At 44.5% G+C, this 18,362-nt stretch overlaps 1 protein-coding gene across 2 annotated transcripts in view; it reads right to left on the reverse strand.

The window, feature by feature from the left end:
• LRRTM4 (leucine rich repeat transmembrane neuronal 4) overlaps positions 1-18,362 on the reverse strand; it is a 488,761-nt gene that overhangs the window by 166,696 nt on the left and 303,703 nt on the right. The window contains exon 1 of one of the 2 annotated variants that reach the window (XR_012897958.2): positions 16,449-16,575. The exons of the other annotated variant lie outside the window; for it this stretch is intronic. The gene's annotated coding sequence lies outside the window, so the exon portion shown is untranslated. Of the gene's footprint in view, positions 1-16,448; positions 16,576-18,362 lie in introns of those variants that run through there. 2 annotated transcript variants of the gene reach the window in all.

Here is an 18,362-nt window from a genome sequence, read left to right on the forward strand (position 1 = left end):
CATTAGCCATGTGTGGAGTGTTGCTCCCAGAATTAATAGATGCAGTGTCATGCCTTGGGACTACTTTCAATCTTTTCTTAGACAGATGGAAAATCATGGAGGGAAATTCTAATTCTAGTTTCTCTTCCTCTTTAAAAGTTTGCTTCCCAACTTTACAAAAAGGTAATTTGCAATCTAACCGTCTGCCTGTCCATTCCACCCAAAGCTGCCATGAACTTATCATCGTTCTAAGCGTAAACCCGGAGCTGAAGAAGTAACAAAGTCAGTGATAGGACTAAAGCTGTAAACTCTTGGGAGGCAGGCACTGTCTTTAGTTAAATGTCTGTATACCGCCTTTGAGATCCGTTTCTGTAGGTGCCACAATAATGAACCGTGATCTCATTGCTAAAATTTCAGACTTGTTGGCGTCACCCTAACAGCACAATAAAAGGTTCTGGTATCTCAAGGTCAGTCTGTTTATTTCCAAACCACAAAGCAAATACTGAAAAACAATCAATTTTACATAGCGGTTAATACTGAACTTAAAGATTGCAGACTCCTAGGGCTCCCTGGTCGGGAGAAATCCTGGCCTGTCTTTATTTCCTGCTTCACTGGGTAGGTCCACACTGCAATCAGAACACGTGTTTGAGTCACAACAGCAGTGAGACATGGCATAATGGGTGGCGGTGTTTCGTGCATGTACCTTTGACCCAGGTAGACCTGACTAGCCTGTGCCTCACTGTTGTGTAGACCACAGAATCCTAGGGTTGGACGAGACCTCGGAGATCAACAAGTCCAGCCCCCAAATCAAAATGAGCTCAAGTGTATCTACAGCTCAAGTCACCAGTCCAGACTCTTACATACTTGTTCGGCATCCCCTACTGTGCACTGTGAATACCTAATAGCTAATACAGCACTGACAATAAGGCAACTTTCACACGTAGGTCACATAGTAGTCAAAACAGGGCTCGATCTAGGGTTAGAACATCAAGCATAAATTAGCTTCATGATACATTGATGCAGATAGACTTTATACCTGTGTCATACACTAGGAAATATTGACAAATGGTAACATTTGTTCCTATACGGAAGGTCTATGAATCATTGAAGTCCCACTCATATTCTGTTCTGCGGGCATAAGTGGAATGATTCCTTGCAATTTCCTTATAGCCTCTTGACTTTAGAATGTGCTTAAAGTTCTTTAATATTTTAAGAGTATTCTGTAGTTTCACTCTCCCCATCCACTACAAGCGATACAGCATTTGTGTTATCCCTGCACTCTGCGTGATTAGTGCTAATCATGGTATCCTCTTCTCCTCAGTAGACGTCACAGTTCTTTGCAGAGGAGGGCAGTATTATTATTCCCATTGTACAGATGGGGAAACTGAGGTACAGGGAGGTGAAAGCACTTGCCTAAAGTCATCTTGAAGATCAGTGGCAGAGCCAGTAATAGAGCTGAGTTCTAGTGTCATGCAACCAACAATTATTTCCAAATCAGATACACAACATGAATGTTGCAGAATTGCGCTACTATACAACATGTTTATCTTGGTCACCATTCAGGTTCTGAACTTTCTCTACATGCGGGGGATGTTCAGATTTCTATCCACCTACTCTACTCTGAAATGCTACCACAGTGACTCACACTCCCATGCCAGTCAGGTGTGATGTTCCGCGCTGCATTGCAGCCAGGGGACTGCCATGATCTATCACCCTCTCACTCCAAGAGGGGACATGCGGGTGCATTGTTGCAGCTGGTTTCCAGTCAAAATATTTGAGATTTCAAAATTTTCACCAGAAATAAAAAAGCTCTCAGTTAAAAATAATTATTCTTTGTTATTTATGTCAAAGTTTTTTGCTAGAAAACTTCTCTTCCCTCATCCCAACCAATAAATCACTAATAAAAAACATTCAAGTGGAGTAATGAGTCCACAATGTAGTGCTAATTGAAGTATAATTCTCAGTAGTGATAATATTCTCTTCTCTGGCTTCCCTTTCTTCGTAAAGAAGCAACCCAAAAGTCTCATGTTAATTTTGTTTATAGCTCAGAGCTTATGATTTAAGTAATATTGTGCTAGTGATTTCAATCATCAGCATTATTAACACTGATCTTTAACTACTTGTGACTCCAAGACTTCCCTTTGCCCATGGTCCAAGTCATAGAATGAATGGTGGCTTTTTCTCAATAGAGCAGGAATGAAAGACTGTAATTTAATGATTCTCCTGACTTGAAATCATGCAACACTGAAAGCTTTACACCAATTTACAGTATATTTGCATTTCAGCAGAAAGTTTTAGGGGAAAAATGGGATTTGGGGGAGTGAGATATGAGTGAACTGCAATAAGCGAAGCCTTTTCATAGAATCACAGAATACTAGGATCGGAAGGGACCTTGAGAGGACATCGAGTCCATGGCAGGACCCAGAACTGTCTAGACCATCCCTGATAGACATTTGTCTAACCTACTCTTAAATATCTCCAGAGATGGGGATTCCACACCCTCCCTAGACAACTTATTCCAGTGTTTAACCACCCTGAGAGTTAGGAACTTTTTCCTAATGCCCAACCTAAACCTCCCTTGCTGCAGTTTAAGCCCGTTGCTTCTTGTTCTATCCTCAGAGGCCATGAAGAACAAGTTTTCTCCCTCCTCCTTGTGACACCCTTTTACTTGATATCAAATTCACAGTTTGCACTGTAACTATTAAAATCAATCTTCGCAAAGGTGTCGAAGAAGAGCAAAGGGAGAGCCAGTAAAAATACTTCAGTTCTACTATGGCACTTTTCACCAGTAGAGCTGAAGGCATTTTACAAAAGGTGGATAAGTATACATTTTCCCCCAAGGGAGGGAGTTGCCTTAACTTACATTGTATGCAGGGATGAAAGTAAAATTGTTTAATCCCCAGGGATGGGGAGGAGGTACCAGCATGGTCCCGGAAGCTCTTCCCCTGACCTCCTGATCCCATGTTAACTGGAGGGAAGGGTAACTGGGGCAGCTGCCCCCAGTTCTGCTGCTTTTCCCCACTCTGCCCCCACAGTCCTTCCACATAGCTGTCTCTCCTCCGGCTCTGTACAACACCGTCTCTGCTAGAGAACAGGCCTAGGGTGGGAGCAGGCTGGGAATTCTGCTCCCTTCTCCACTGGAAGGGGTAGCAGAGAAAGGAGCAGAATGCCAGCAGCTCCTCCAGCTGCTGGACCGTTCCCAGCCCTGCGGGGCTGCTGCTGTACAGACAAAGCCAGAGGAGAGGCAGGTCCAGGGAGAGGTTGGGAGCAGAGTGTCTTTCCGATGCGCCATAGAGGTTCTAAGCAGCTGGTTAGACTTTGCCGACACTTTCTTGCTGGTTCATTTCACTCTCACCTCTGCCTGAATGCGACCAGCAAGGCATGGGATAGAACCAGACCTGTTGTCCTTAGCTGGTCCACCAAGGAGATCCAGAATGAACAGTGAAGCCTATATAGGCGAGGCTGCAACCTCTGCAGGTAGGAAGTGGAGGGGAAGAGTGACTCACTCGCTCGTGGGCTGCGTACCATCTGTTCTGTCCTGGTCAGCGTGCAGCCAGCAGGGGAATCACAAACAGGGGCCTGAAAGATGCTGAAGATGTTCAAGCCTGGTCACTTTTCCGCAGTGGTCTCCTGTCTCTTGATGTCTAGCTAAGACGGGTACCTGCCTGAGGGCAAGCTGTTGGGAACTCAGTCCAGGTGAGTTGAATGTCAGAGGGCCATGCGGAGAATAGGAGCTGCCCTCTTTTGAGAGGAGATTTGCCAAGTTTTGCGAGTGAGATGCACAATCCTAGGGATTGTGATGGATGCTCAGGCACTCCAAGATGTCCACATCAGCCTCTCACAGTTGAGTCAGTTCTTTGTTCATCTTGCTCGGTAATGATCTCATTTTAAGTGCCAACATGGAAGCAGAGCTCTTAGCAAAATTAGGCTATGGCTCAGACACCTGTTGGCTACCAAGTATGCGTACTCCAAACATTAAACTCGTATTTCCAGATGTAGGTCAACAACTGATGGATAAGGGTGATGAAGAATTTTCCTTTACAGACAGGTTATGCCATAATTGCCCAAATCCAGCTACTTTCTTCTAAAGCATCTGAAAGCACCACACCCCCGAGGTATGACAGTGATTAGAATGGTCTAATTCAATGTAATCAATCTGTAGGCTCCCTGTAGTGTTATACAGTAATACTCATTTCTTTCCAAACAGTATTTTTAATGATGACATTTCACTGCTTGACCACAACTGAATGTAAGTTAGCTAGGGGCAACAGACAAACCAAAAGAAATATTACAAAGCACAACTGTATCATCTGGGGATATAAGACTCATTCACATAAGAGTGCAAACTGATCTTTCAAGGTATTTATTACTACAAATCAAATATTTTTCTGCAGTGGACTGGACATCAGACATGCCAACTATGATACTGTGGTTTTGAATTAAAATGCTACAGCAATCCTTCTGGGCTTAGGAGAGGAGGGCGGTTTGATACATTCTAGTTACCCGTGCCATTCTCATCCCAAAAACATGTAAACATTCATTTGGTCAATTTGGGCACCATCCATGGTAAAATGTCACGAGTGATGGGCAGGATATAAGAAGCCGAATGGGAAAGCATTTCACCCCTATCTAACAATGAAGGGTCTGATTTTCAGAGGTGCAGGGCACTGCCTCCTGCAGTGAAGAGGCAGTAGGCCCTAGTTCAGAAGACAGTGGTCTGGTACAGAATAGACACAGATTCCATTCTTAGCTCTGCTACTGATGTACTGGGTCTCCATGGGACAGTCACTTCCCTGCTCATATGCAAAATGGGGACTCGGATACCTTATTTGGGATATGCTTGGATATCTGTCGGTGAAAAGTGCCCTATACCATCTAGTTACACTGAAATCTCTGTGCTCTGGGTGTCTCTAATCTGGGTGCACCCATGGTATGGAGGAGGACGTGATTCTGTGCTCTAGCCCTCCCCCTCTAGCTAGGGGAATGGCCATGTGCAGAGCTGCTTCTGCTCAGGCTTCTCTCCGACTCTCCCTCGCAGTGCGGGGCACAGAGCCACATGTGTCTCCGGCAGCAGGACAGCAGGTAAGTGTCCCACCATCTCCACCACCTCATGGGGCCCACTCTGGCCTGGCAAAATCTTTAATCTGACATAACCTGTTTCCCAGATTAAAGAGGTTCAAGTGTGAAGAGGGCGCCAGTATCTCTGGAAATTAGATCTTACTTTCTTTACACTGCTAACCCCCCACCCCCAACTTCATATGTAACGCTGACCAAAGATCTAAATGAAGAGCAACTTTCTAAGAAAGCAGAGTGCAATGAAAAAAAATGAAATAGCTCCAGATATGAATGAGTTAACCAACATTCATTTACCAGGAAATGCTTTAGTGCTGAGGGCCATATTCTTGCTCTATGTCAGACACATTTTCTCACTTATGTACCCGAGATGAGCAACACATAGAGAAAGAATGTTGTGTTCTCTCCGTCAGGAAACATCACCATCTTTGCCATGACACGAAGAAGCTGGAAGTGCATGGCAGCCAACTCAAAATGGCACAAAACCTGTCCTTTTATATATAATTCTTCCATTCTGGAACTGATGCCATGTATGTTCCCACATTGTGCAAGTTGGCACATATTCGTAGGCACCATAAGGTACAAGCAAGCACCGAGATTGTTTACTCTTTTCAAAAATAGCAATATTCAAGCAAATTTAGCAGAGCTAAAATTTTCTGCAGCTAAATCAAGAAGACATGAAGAGTCTCATCTTGCAAGCCATCAGCACCTGAATTCCCATGGAAATCAGTGGGAGTCAGTGATTGGTTTGAAAAAAAATTAACCCCCAAATGGCCCAAAGTTAAAGTTCCATTTCACTAGGTATGATGAAAGCTGGTTCCTGCTCTAAGAGCTTACACAGGATTTCTGCTCGTTAATGTAACAATTCTATTTTCTCTTGTACATCCTATTGTTGAATATCTTACCCATTGTCAATGAATGAAGATCATGAATAAGAAGGCTACCATTTAATTAAGTTAATCTAAAGAACTATATGCAGCTTCTATAGAGAATTGTCTCTTTTCCCCATGGACATTGCATGTAGAGAAAGAAATATGTGAAGTCTGAGTATTTTAGCCTTCTGTTCTATACCTCACTTTAGAATCCCATCCTGAGGGCCTAATCTTTGATCCTATGTCAAAACTCCCATTGACTCCAATGGAACCAACAAGAAGTGTTGTCACCTTTCCCATCTCCAGCCTCACTGGAGAGGTATTGGACCTATGTAAGAGCCTGATCCTGCACCCATTGAAAACTTCAGTGGTGCTGCAACAGACCCTTACAAAACAAGAGCATGGCCCAATGCCCTCTGAAGTTGATGCAAAGACTTCCATTTGAGTCAAATGGAATTTAGATCACATCCTAAGGCTCCATCTAGACTGCAACCAGAACTTCTGAAAAAGCAAGCCACTTTTTCAAAAGAGAGCACCCAGACAGTTTGGATGCTCTCTTTCAAAGAAGCACAGTTTGCATTACATAGCGCTTTTTTGGAAAGAGCACTTTTGAAAAAAGACGTTCTTCCTCATAAAATGAGGTTTTCCACGGTCAAAAAAACTGCTGCGTTCTTTCGATTTACTGTTGATAGAATGCGGCAGCAGCCTAGATGCAGGGGAAGATTTTTCGAGAAAAGGCTACTTTTTTCAAAAAAAAAACCCTGTAGTCTAGACACACCCTAATTGTTTTGCACTAAACAGGTTTGTGTCTAAGGGCCCGGTGTGACACTACAAAAAATAAAGGTACTCTAGGCACCAACTCAACAGGGAACTTCTGCACATACCTAATTTAAGCACTTGAGATGTCCTATTGAAGTTAGTTCACAAGAAACTTCAGCATATGAGTAACTCCTTTGTAATTATGGGACTAGTCACCTGCTTGAATTAGGCACACGCTTAAACACGTGGCCAAATCAGGCTTTCAATGGGTCCTCTAGGAGGCAGTTCTGTATTTTACAGAAGGATAAACTGTTATGTGAGCTTGAAATTCTTTGTCAGTTAGTGGAGCTAGCAATGGGACCCAGGAGAGTCCTGCAACCCACTCTCCTGGGTCCATCCACTAGACCAAATTCAACCCTGATATAGAGCAGTGGCTGCTCCACTCAGGTCAATGGGAATTGCACCTGCTAATCCCATGTCTGAATTTGCCATCTCTTTAGACAGCAATTGCTTGTGGGTGACTGGTTCTACATTAATAGCTGCAATATGCATTCAAGAAGGGTTGCCTAATATTCAGAAAGGCATGACTGTCACTAACACAAACAGTATTAGAAGAGTGCTGCATTATGTGAAAACACAAGACAAAATAAACACCACCTTGCGGCGTCTTGCAGCCATAAGATAAAAATGTAACAAATAATCAAATCTGACTAGCATTAACCATGGTCTTCCCTGCTCTTGGAGCACTGTTGTTAATTGCCTATGGAATTCAGAAAAAAATAACCCAAACCCACAAGCAAATCTGTCTTCAGCACAAAGTATCGTGAGCCTACGGAATTAGGAGCTCCAATGCCATAGCTAGCTCTTTAGAGAGCTGGAGAGTTTTCTGACCACAGCCTCGGTGTCAACTCCATCGGTGCTTTGGGGCTGGAGCACCCACAGGGAAACATTAATGGATGTTCAGCACTGAACAGAGGTCATGTTCTCCCTCCTCTCCCCGGTACCTCACCCACTAGTGGTCCCACTGATCAACTTCTTCCCTCCTTCCCAGTACATCTAGAACACCGAGAACAGCTGATTCACCACATTCAGGAATCTCCAGGTGGGAGGGGCAAGAACAGAGATGGGGAATGCTTGGGGGAGGCGGCAGGGAAGAGGAGGGGCTGGGGTTGGTGGAAGAGGTGCAATGGGGATGCAGCAGGGTGGAGCTTGAGTAGCGGAAGAGGAAGCTGGTCCCTATGGCCAACAATATTCGTTATTATGCAGAAAGGTAGGAAAGTGTCACGGCTGATGTTGCGACTTGATCCCATTGAAGGATTTTATCCACTTCAGGATTTGAGGGAGGTGTGGTCTGAACAGAGGACTGGGAGCCAAGAACTCCAGAGTTCTAATCCGGGCTCTACTAATGAATTCAAATAGGTGGCCCTGGACAAGTCATTTAACTCCTCTGCTTTCATCTCCTTATCTGGAACATGGAGCTAGCCACCCCATTCCTATCTCCGAAGAGAGGAGGAATATGTTAGGGGAGGCCTAATTCTGTGCAGACCCCGAGCAGACATTTTCACACGTGTAAAGTACTGTACATATCTTCTGCCTGGCAGGATGATTGTCATGGAGTTATTATTGCACTGATTAGGAGTTGCCGGAACACAGCTGTTCAGGAGCATGGCCTGATGCCCAAAGGAAGGCAGAACTGGGTAAAAGGAGTAACCAATACTGCCTGCTGTGTGTGCAAGGGAACAGCATGGCAGTGTCCAATTAGGAAAACTTTATGTTGTCCTTGGGCACCTAGAGCAGGGCACCAAGGACAGATCCTTGAATCAGAACTTGACCCTATAAAATGTGGGAAAATAGAAGACTTGAGCGCAGAAGACAATCAGCTCAGGTGTTCCTCCAGTGTAGTCAGCAACAACCACCAACATGAGCATGCCCAGTTCAGTGACAGAGCATGGGAAAGGAAGAGACCCACTTAGAAGATGCTACACATAAAATCAAGTTAATGCTTGCGTAATGGACGGACATCACACTTGGCATCCACTCCCACCCATACAGAGCAGCCCCCATCAGCACAACCCTGATTAGTGCACGCTTTTCTGACCCATCATGGACGCACCTGTTCAGTATTCACAACCTGCAGTTCTCATTGGTTTTTATGGGGAGAAAGCTAAATCTTTCCCCAGCCATCTTTCTTCGCATTAAATCTTTTCATGAGAGTTGGAACGAGCGGCTCTCTTGATTAAACACAGGACTCTATTTTACTCCATCATTTCCAGTATTATCACTGAGAAGAAACACATAAAACGCCTGACTGTAAATGAGTGTGGTTAATGAAAGAGGGCCATGTGAGGCTTGTAAACCATCTCACTCTTTTGGACTGCTCTCTAATCTTTAGCGCTTGCAGCCAATCTTCCTTACAGGAAAAAGTGCCTCATTGTAAATGGATCTCTGCATTATTTATGTCCAATAAAGATAATTGGGAATGGTCGGGCTGCTGGAAGCATGCAGGCTGGCATGAGCCTCCCTTTAGACGAAAAAGTAAAAGGGGGAGGCTGTGTCTGAAATGGTAATGGCCCTGATTCTGTCCCCAATGGTTGCACTTGATGAAGAAATGCAAAAAAAACACCCCAAACTTAACTTTGCTGAAACTACAATGAGGAGTCCAGGGGAGCCTTAAAAACAGATTTATTGGGGCATAAGCTTTTATAGGAACCCCCCCCACACACACTTAATCAGATGCATCGGACAAAGTGGTTTCATGGGACACTTTTTCCTCATGAAAGCTAATGCCCAAATACATCTGTTAATATTTAAGGGCACATCCACACTATAGGGAAGATTGATGCTGCCACAGTCGACCTTCTGGCATTCGATTTGTAAAGTAAAGACCCGCTAAATCGAACTCAAAGGGCACCCTCGTCAGTGTCTGTATTCCTGCTCCTTACAAGGAGTAAGGGAAGCCGATAGGAGCATTTCCTACCGTAGGCCACACTCTGAGGACAGTGATTTAAGATATGTTGACTCCAGTTATGCAATTAACATTGCTGAAGTTGAGTATCTTAGGTCGACCTTCCACTCCAGCGTAGACCAGGCCTAAGGTGCCCTGGGACTCCTCCTTGTTTTTACAGACACAGATTATGGCAGCTACCCCTGCCTGTTATTCTGATTAATAATAAACCCAAGTGGCAGTGCTTATACAAGGGCCTGATCCAAAATGCATTGACATGTGTTTTGACCCCAGTGCCAGAACCTCTGTATGCATATTTATGATAGTAAAACAACAAATACACAGACATGAGGAAATGAATAGAATATAATGAAACAGGGCATGGCTTACAATAAATCACTATTGATTTTAGAAAGCTCTCCTGAACCTGTGTAAATGATGGATTGAAGCTGATGAGAAAACTAGGCATATACTACAATATGATATGCAAAACATTGCAAAAGACCCAATGATCAGGCCTAAGCTAATTAATATTTTCCTGCAGCTCATTCAATGCATATCCATAAGGAGCATGGAAAAATCCACTGTCTTTGCCTATTTCCTTTAGTTAATTTCTTCAAGCTAGTTGGTATGTTCTGGGTAAATCTTATTAATTTAATGGCAGGTGTTTGTTCTCCCTCAGATCTGAGCTCAGATCTTGCAATTCTTTTAAACAGAAAGAAAATTGGCAAGACATTTGTTTACAGCATCCACAGACTGGCTGTTTTGTAATAACAAAAATATTACCCCAAGTTAATTTGAGGGCAGTCTATCTAATGTAGTATATCAGTCTTGAATGATTTGCAGGACTGTGCCTGCATAACTGAAAACCAGCATAGTGTTGGCAATGAAAATTACTTTACTGTAAAGTATTTGAGTGGCGTGTGCACATTAATTTAATTCATTGGAACAGGTGGGCTGGCATTCACAATATAAAACTGCTAGCAAAAAGAACGAGCTCTTTACACTTTACAACAAATACTTCTTTCAGGAGTACAAAATCCTGTCGTGTCAAAAGCACCTTCCTCCATTACTCCAAGGTTCATTACGTCAGGCCTGCTGTAATAAAAATCTACCATGCAGAAGACTGAGTCATCACTTGCTGAATCACACTCAAGCAGCATTATGGGAAATCTCCATGACCTTCAGTTTCAAGAGCATGAGATTCCACCCCCATTGAGAACCTCAAGTAGGCTTTTATTCCTAACAGTCAGGCAATAGATCACAAACAGTGCACTGAAGCCAGTGACTGCCAAGTTAGTGAAAATTATATGCTAACTTAGAGGGTAGATACATTATGGTTGACAAGTGTCCAGTATTCGACTGGAACAACACCTGGTCGAAAAGGGAACCTGGAGGCTCCAACCCACAGTGCTGACCAAGCCATTACAAATCCAGTTGGTGGCACAGGCAGGCTCTCTAGCTGGCTCTCTGTGGCTCCTGGGAAGCTGCTGGCATCTCTCTATGGCTTTTTGCTGGACAGGTGGTCATAGGTGCTTTATGCACTGCTCCTACTCCTACTCCCAGTACCAGCTCAGCAGCTCCTATTGGCCTGGAACTGCATCCAATGGGAGCTAAGAGAGCTATGCCTGCAGGTGTGGGCAGTGTGCAGAGCCACATGGTCATACCTCAGCCTAGGAGTCAGAGGGAAATGCCATCTGGTTCCCAGGAACTGACTGAGGTAAGCCACAGCCAGAGTCCATTCCTTCTACCCTCTGCCCCAGTCCGGAGCCCTCTCCTGCACCCCCAGTCAGAGCTCTCATTGCCTCTTTCACCCCAACTGCCTGCCTGGTGAAAATGAGCGAGCGAGGGAGGATGAGGGAAAGTGAGCAGGGCTGGGGCCTCTGCGAAGGAGTGTGGCAGGGGATGGTGCAAGGTTTTTCAGTGTTCTGCAACTAGAAATTTGGCTGCTCTCCATCAGAGCCCCAAAATAATTCCCAGCGCTGCTCCCAGTTACAACTAGTGTAACAAGGAGAGCTAGGCTAATTTAAATAGCATTAAAGGCCCCTGCAGCAGAATGGAATTAGTTATAGTGCCATAGACTCATTCTCTGTCAGGGATGGATCCTGCAAGATGCTCTGAACACTGATACTGCAAAGCACTGAAGTGCACGCTTAACTGAGGAGCCTCCAATTGGTTGTGGTGGGGTGGTCTCCAACTGAAAAAAAAAAAACCATTCACAGGCTTAAAGTTGCAAAAAATTAGTATCAGAAAGGGCGCAGTACATTGCAAGACTGAACATTCACCTTTTCCTAAAACTGCTGAAACCCTGAAGCAGGATGCAAGCCCGCAATAAGCAGTGGGCTCTGAGGCCCAAGCGGCTGGGTTCTTTGCCTTACTCAGTGCTCATCTGTTCCTCTAATTCACAAGGCTCTGTTGAAGCCAACCAATTTGGCACCCACACTCCCCTGGACTGATTCAGAATATGCCAGACTCCTTTAACGGGCTGCCAAGGTAAACCCGGCCATTTGCTATGGATACACTGTCCCCTTATTTATGGATTCCATTCATTCTTCTCATTAAGTGTTTCAAAATTAGGAAGAAAAAAATGTTACGTTCGTATTTTGACCTACTTATTTCTGAGGAGAAGTAGCAGCATTCTGGATGGTTCTATCTTCACTACAGACCCTGCAGCCTGACTGCCTTGGATTCAATAGGAACTGAAAGACAGGCCAAGGCCACCAGCATCCAGAGGTATTCTGAGGTTGGCACATAGGAAATGCATTACTTCATCAGCACGGAGGGTGACCTAGTTCCATATACAGTGTGAGACAAAGGCCTCTCTCAGCTGCTTCCAAGGAAGGTCTGAGAAGCCCTCAAGTCTAGCCTGTTTCGGCCCCATCTTTTCAGTTCCTTCTTAACACCAATACCAAATAGTGCCTTTTCCTAATGCAGCTGAACAACTGAAGCAGGATCCAAGCCCCGATGAGCAGTAGGTCTCTACCTCCCTGGTTACTGGGTTCTTTACCTTACCCCACACTCATTGTTTCTCTAATTCAGGAGGCTGGACTATATCATGGAGCTTTATAGCTCAGCCTATCTTTTCCCATCAGTCTGTTCTAATGTAACACTGGATAGCCTCAGTGTCCACATGTGCAACAGAAGGATTATCCAAACAAAACAAAAACAAACACAAACCAACCACCACCAAGGGATATTTTTCTATAACACGGCATCAGTCTATTGAACCATCCAAAGTTCTCAGCTAACAGACAGCTCTGGGTGACCTTTCCTCACCAATTCAGCTACGATGTCCAACCTGTAGGGAAAGAGCTGACAATTTTAGAGAAAGTTTCCATACTCAAAACCCGTTGCAAGGAAAGGAAAGTCCTCCTGTGTCTTTCTGGGTAATTGACAGTTTGGATAGCCAATCAGCTGTGTCCCTTACTTCCATTCATATGAGGGTTTCACCCCAACACACAATATAAATGTCTGATCCCTATTCTGTGTATTTCAGTCACTGAAGAAACAGAGGCAGATTTTTAGAGAATAGGAGCACCCTGTTCTATATCTGAAATCAAGGAGAGCTTCTTATCCTGTGCACCTCTGAAAAAAAAATCATAGAATCATAGAACACTAGAACTGGAAGGGACCTCGAGAGGTCATCACATCCAGTCCCCTGCCCTCACAGCAGGACCCAGTACCGTTTTTGTCTTAGTTGGACCCCCAAAAAGGAGAGCCTATTGTTGAAAATATAGCTGAAAGTGCAGGGAAATACTGTATATACAACCTCTTCAAGATATTCTATTTCTCATCCTTTTCTCCCCATGCTTTATTTTAAGCTATGCTTTCTGTGATGATTGTTGCTAACCACAGTCATTTACTCATGCATACAAAATAAAGAGGTTTCATAAGATTATGTAAATGTCTATCAGTAAGAGAAAGGAATTTAAATACTTAGCAATGTTCCAGCTATGTTAATGTGAATATCAAAGATATAAGATCATCCGAGAGAAGCAACACATTTCAGGCTTTTACAGCATTGGCTCACACTTGAATCTGTAACATAGCATCTTTAGTTAGCACACTAGAGAGACAGGGGCATTTTCAAGAGTGCTAAGCACTTTTGAAACGGAGTTCTACAGAGAATGCAGCCGTTATCATCACAACTGGGATGGCTGTTAGCTGAGTACTTAGCAGAATCTGGCCTTGAGCTCTCTTGAAAAATCTGGCTCAGTGAATGTGAAATCTAGTCAGTTTAAAAAGGCAACTGCAGTTTTAGACACCTGACTTTGTGCCAGATTTGTCAAAGATATTTATCTTTGAAAATTTTACCTAGCACGCCCACAGGGTTCTGTAAATCACCTTGGGCAATTTTCAGGTGACCAAATTTACCACAGGTTGAACCTTTCTAGTCCAGCACCCTTGGGATAAGACTGGTACCGAACCAGAGAATTTGCCAACCCTTGGGTAGTCATGCTGCTACACAATATTGACCAACACTCTCACTGCTTACTGGGCTCTTAGAAGACATTTAGGGGTAAATTAGAGCTAAATAACAGCCCAGAACATTGAGAGTGAGGACTGGTGGCTGTAAACACATTTTATGGAACCACAGAAAACTTGGCCAAACCCATAATAAGTGGACATCCAGCTAATTAATATCATGCCAGACCATGGATGTCGCTGGACCAGAGAGTGCTGGAATAGGGAGGTTCAACTTACATGTATTTTTGAGAGTTTGATCAATACCTCCTTGTAAATGGTAAGAGCTGGGACCACCAAATTCAGTGTATAGCCTCCTCTTCTCATTACTTAGACTTAAAGCAATGTAAGAGTTTGATTTTGCCAGGAAAATGGGATGTGCCTGGAATGGAGTTGCTTCTCATAAAACCAACCAGAAAAGAGACAGAATCACTAAATAAAGTACAGTCATTAAAATTAACATAACCGAGGGTGTGTCTACACTGCACCCTTATCTCGAAATAAGCGACACCATTTCAGCTACACGAATTGTGTAGTTTATTTCGAGCTAATTTCAAATTAGAGCGCTATTCCAAAATGTCCCTTAATCCTCGTAGAATGAGGTTTACAGGGATGCTGTAATAGCAGGACCATTATTTTGAAAGCTATTTTGAATAACGGGTCTGCTGTCAAGACGCAGACAACGCTATTTTGGGATATTGGAAGTATCCCGAAATAGTGCCACTGTCTAGATACACCCTGAGAAAATGTTGAAAGAGACTGAACCAAGATGAGCAAGAAAGATAGGATAAAGCTAAAGTAGGATTGCTTCTCAATAAACCTTAAGGAAAAGAGATAAAACAGAGAAATGTGGAGTAGTGTTCTGTTTTGACCCTGCTACATCAATGCTTAAGGTTTGAAAACTATAAGACAATGTTATTGGAAACCACATTGTTTGTAAACCTTTTTGGTTAAAACAGTGAATGATAAGAGTTACAGGGATGAAGAAAACACTTGTTGGAATTCCTATTTAAAAAACACTAAAAAAATTAAACAAGATTGTAACAATCCCTTTTTAAAAGAAATCTGAAATAAAAAATTAACTTCATAAAAACACTATTTTTTAATAATACAATAATTTTAATAAAGCATATACATTTTCCTTTCATTTAAAAAAAAAAAACCCAAACCTTAATTGAGTTAAGAAGCTGAGCAACGCCGGGTAAATCCATTAGTAGAAAATAAATCAAAATAGCACCAGCTGCTGCCACCTAAAACCAGACAATGGAAAGTCCACTCTGAGGCTAGAAATTCTTCCCCTTTTTCCACAGGGGCAAAGTTTTCATGGTTTAAGTGGGGCTTAGGCATCACACTGGTCTTGCACACAGAGGTGAATTTCATCCATTAGCATTATGCCTTTTGCAAATTGCTTAAATGGCTTCATTCCCCACAGATGGGGGATTAAAAATCACCACTTTGATCTTTTTTTTCCCCCAAAAGGGCCCTAAAAACAGTCCCTAATTTACACCCTGTATATAGTAATAATACATAATGAGTCACCAGACTATTAAGTTGCTGTAGTAGGGTCAGCTGCCTCCCCTCAAGGTCAGGGGTGCCTCTGCAGGACCCTGCTGACAATTTCTCCCTCAAACAGCTTCTTAAACTCCTCATAGGCCTTTCTTTGCCATTCATCACCCCTTGCTGGGAACTGGAGATAAGGAGAGCTGACAAACTCACCAGGACCCCTGGGCCAGGCACGTGTGTGGGAGGTGGTTGGCACTGTGCTCGCAGAAGGGGCGGAGCCTTGGGCAGAAGGGGCGGAGCTGGGACAGCTGGCCCTATGTGCCATCAGGAGCTCTCCCCACTCCACGCCAGCCTGAATGCAACACCTGGGGCTCTGCAGTGAACCACAAAGGGCTACAGCAGGGATTTAAATCACCCAGAGTTCGAGTCCCCGCTACAGTAGTAGCCCCTTTGAATTATTGGGCTCCAGTGTAGTTGCCCCCTGTGGTGCCCTGCTGGCAGGCTTGTCTGAATGTATTTGCATAAACAAATGCTCCAAAAGGAAATGGTAAGTCCTCAAACCCAATTGGGGTTCACCCTCTTGCAGGGGCACACCCAGGCTTTGTCTACATTACCCAGGTTTGTCTTTTGGGGTGGGGGGAGTGGGGAGGCAGGTCTTTAAGCACCTGTGAGTGATAAAAGTTTTGTCATTCAACTGGGAGTGTAGACAAAGCCTCAGTTTCAGCAGCAAAACTCCACATCCCAGGTTTTTCTTCTCAAGGATGCTCCCTCCCATAAGTCTTCAATTTATCTTTCTTCCAACCCTTTCTTCCTTGGAGTGGCTTGCAAAAGACAGGACAGACCCCAGATCCTACCTGTCTGAAATCTCAAGGTTCTGGCTCTGCTTTCAGTCCCCTCCATATTAGGATCTTCCTTCTAGGAGCCTTCTTATTTTCTGAGCTTACCCCTTCACTGCAGCTAGAGTTCCAGCCCAGGTGTGCCACTTTAGCAATCAGCATTGGCTGCCTCAGGGTACCCAGCCCGTAAGAAGGCAAGCCTCCTTGTTACAGCTGCCAAGTAACCCATTAAGCTCCCTCACCTTGACAGCTCTGCTTTCTTCTTTTCTTTGCAAAACTCCAGGGTTGGTTTGATATAATTTTGCATTAAGCAGAAATTAGCTTTAAAAATGGATCTCTGACTATTGATTATTTATACTGTAGCAGCAAAGAGGAACCCCAGACCTGGGCCAGAACCTTATTGTGCAAGAGGCTGTACGAATATTGGCATTCAAAAATAGATTCCAAGGCATCTTGCTGAAGAAAGGAGCCACACAACCTTCTGCAAGCAAGAAAATCCAAAGCAAAAGGCAGCTTGTCCCTCTTTAATTTGCCCCACCAGTCCTAAACATCTCAGAAAGCTTCAGATCAGTGAATTACCTTGTCTCTCTATTGTAAGTGCTACAATAAGAATGAGCAATGGCTTAGATGAAGCATTGGCCTCCACCTTTGCATTTCAACCAGTCTGCCTCTGCCCCCACCCTCACTGTAACCTCGGCATGCGGCAGGTAATGCTATGCCACTTGTACCATAATTAATCTCTCTTCCTTCGCTCCCTCAAAGAATTTATGACAAACATTCCCGACATCCTGTTGTTACAGTTAAAAATATGGCAAGTGAAATATCTCCTGGCGGACAGGCCTGCAGCTCTGATGCACAAACCATTCTCCCCGTTTCAAAGGTGCTAACGATTTCCTATGCCAACTTGAGCAGCATAATAGGGCGAGTATGCCTGGTAGGAGCCCCTGGATTACCACCATGTCTACTACCATCCCCAGCTCGTTTGCTATACCAGCATTAGCATAAGCCCCACCTGCACTCCTCCAGCTGGACAAGGGAGGGGTTCAAATGCTTGAAGCAGTAGCTGAGGATTCCCCTCTCCTCACCCGGGGCCACAGAAGAAACACTCTGGGGCTCTAAGCACAAAACAACACAGGCCCCTTTTGGCTCCACCCCTAGAGCAAACTCTCACCCATCCCGGGGGGAGGGGGGCAAAGGGCCATCCTCCCCCTCCCCACCCCCCCATGGTAATGGTAAAGTACTGCCTTCTGGCCCCCCCTTCAGTCCTAGGGGTGTCATCTATTCTGGGAGAGGCAGGGGTCAAAGCAGGGCCTTCCCACAAGAGCGTGCACCCAGTATTTGCTTGGGTTAAGAGGCTGGCCTAGGGCTGATACTCTCTTCTGTCATAGGCCGGTTCTTCCGGTGGCCGATAACCACCCTATGCAGGGATAGGTACGATAGCTAGTGGCCGATAGCCACCCGATGCACAGATAGGTGTGATAGCTAGTGGCCGATAGGCACCCGATGCCGGGACAGGTGCTATAGCTAGTGGCCAATAACCACCAGATGCTTAGACAAGTGTGATTATTAGTGGCGGATAGCCACCCGATGCCGGGACAGGTGTGATAGCTAGTGGCCAATAACCACCAGATGCAGGGACTGGTCTGTGCCTCTTAGAGCCATAACGTCAGGCTGCAGACTTGAAAAAATGTCCCATTCAGTTATGCTCAGGGCTCATTTTCAGTCTTTTCTTCACAACCATGGGGGCTGAAAACTTATTTTTTCGGTAAAATTAGCTCTTAGAGTCTCGTGTAAGAATCACAACAGCAGGATCTGGGTTCCGAGGCACAGACCTAAATCCAGCGCGCGACAGCCTGGCATCACCCATCTCACCCTGACACACCCAGCGGACGTGCTGAGCAAAGCTGGGGCTTGGAGGGAGCTGAAGCATGA

This window comes from Pelodiscus sinensis, chromosome 28, assembly GCF_052426305.1.
Source record: "Pelodiscus sinensis isolate ZL-2025 chromosome 28, ASM5242630v1, whole genome shotgun sequence".
In the NCBI taxonomy this organism is placed as follows: Eukaryota; Metazoa; Chordata; order Testudines; family Trionychidae; genus Pelodiscus; species Pelodiscus sinensis.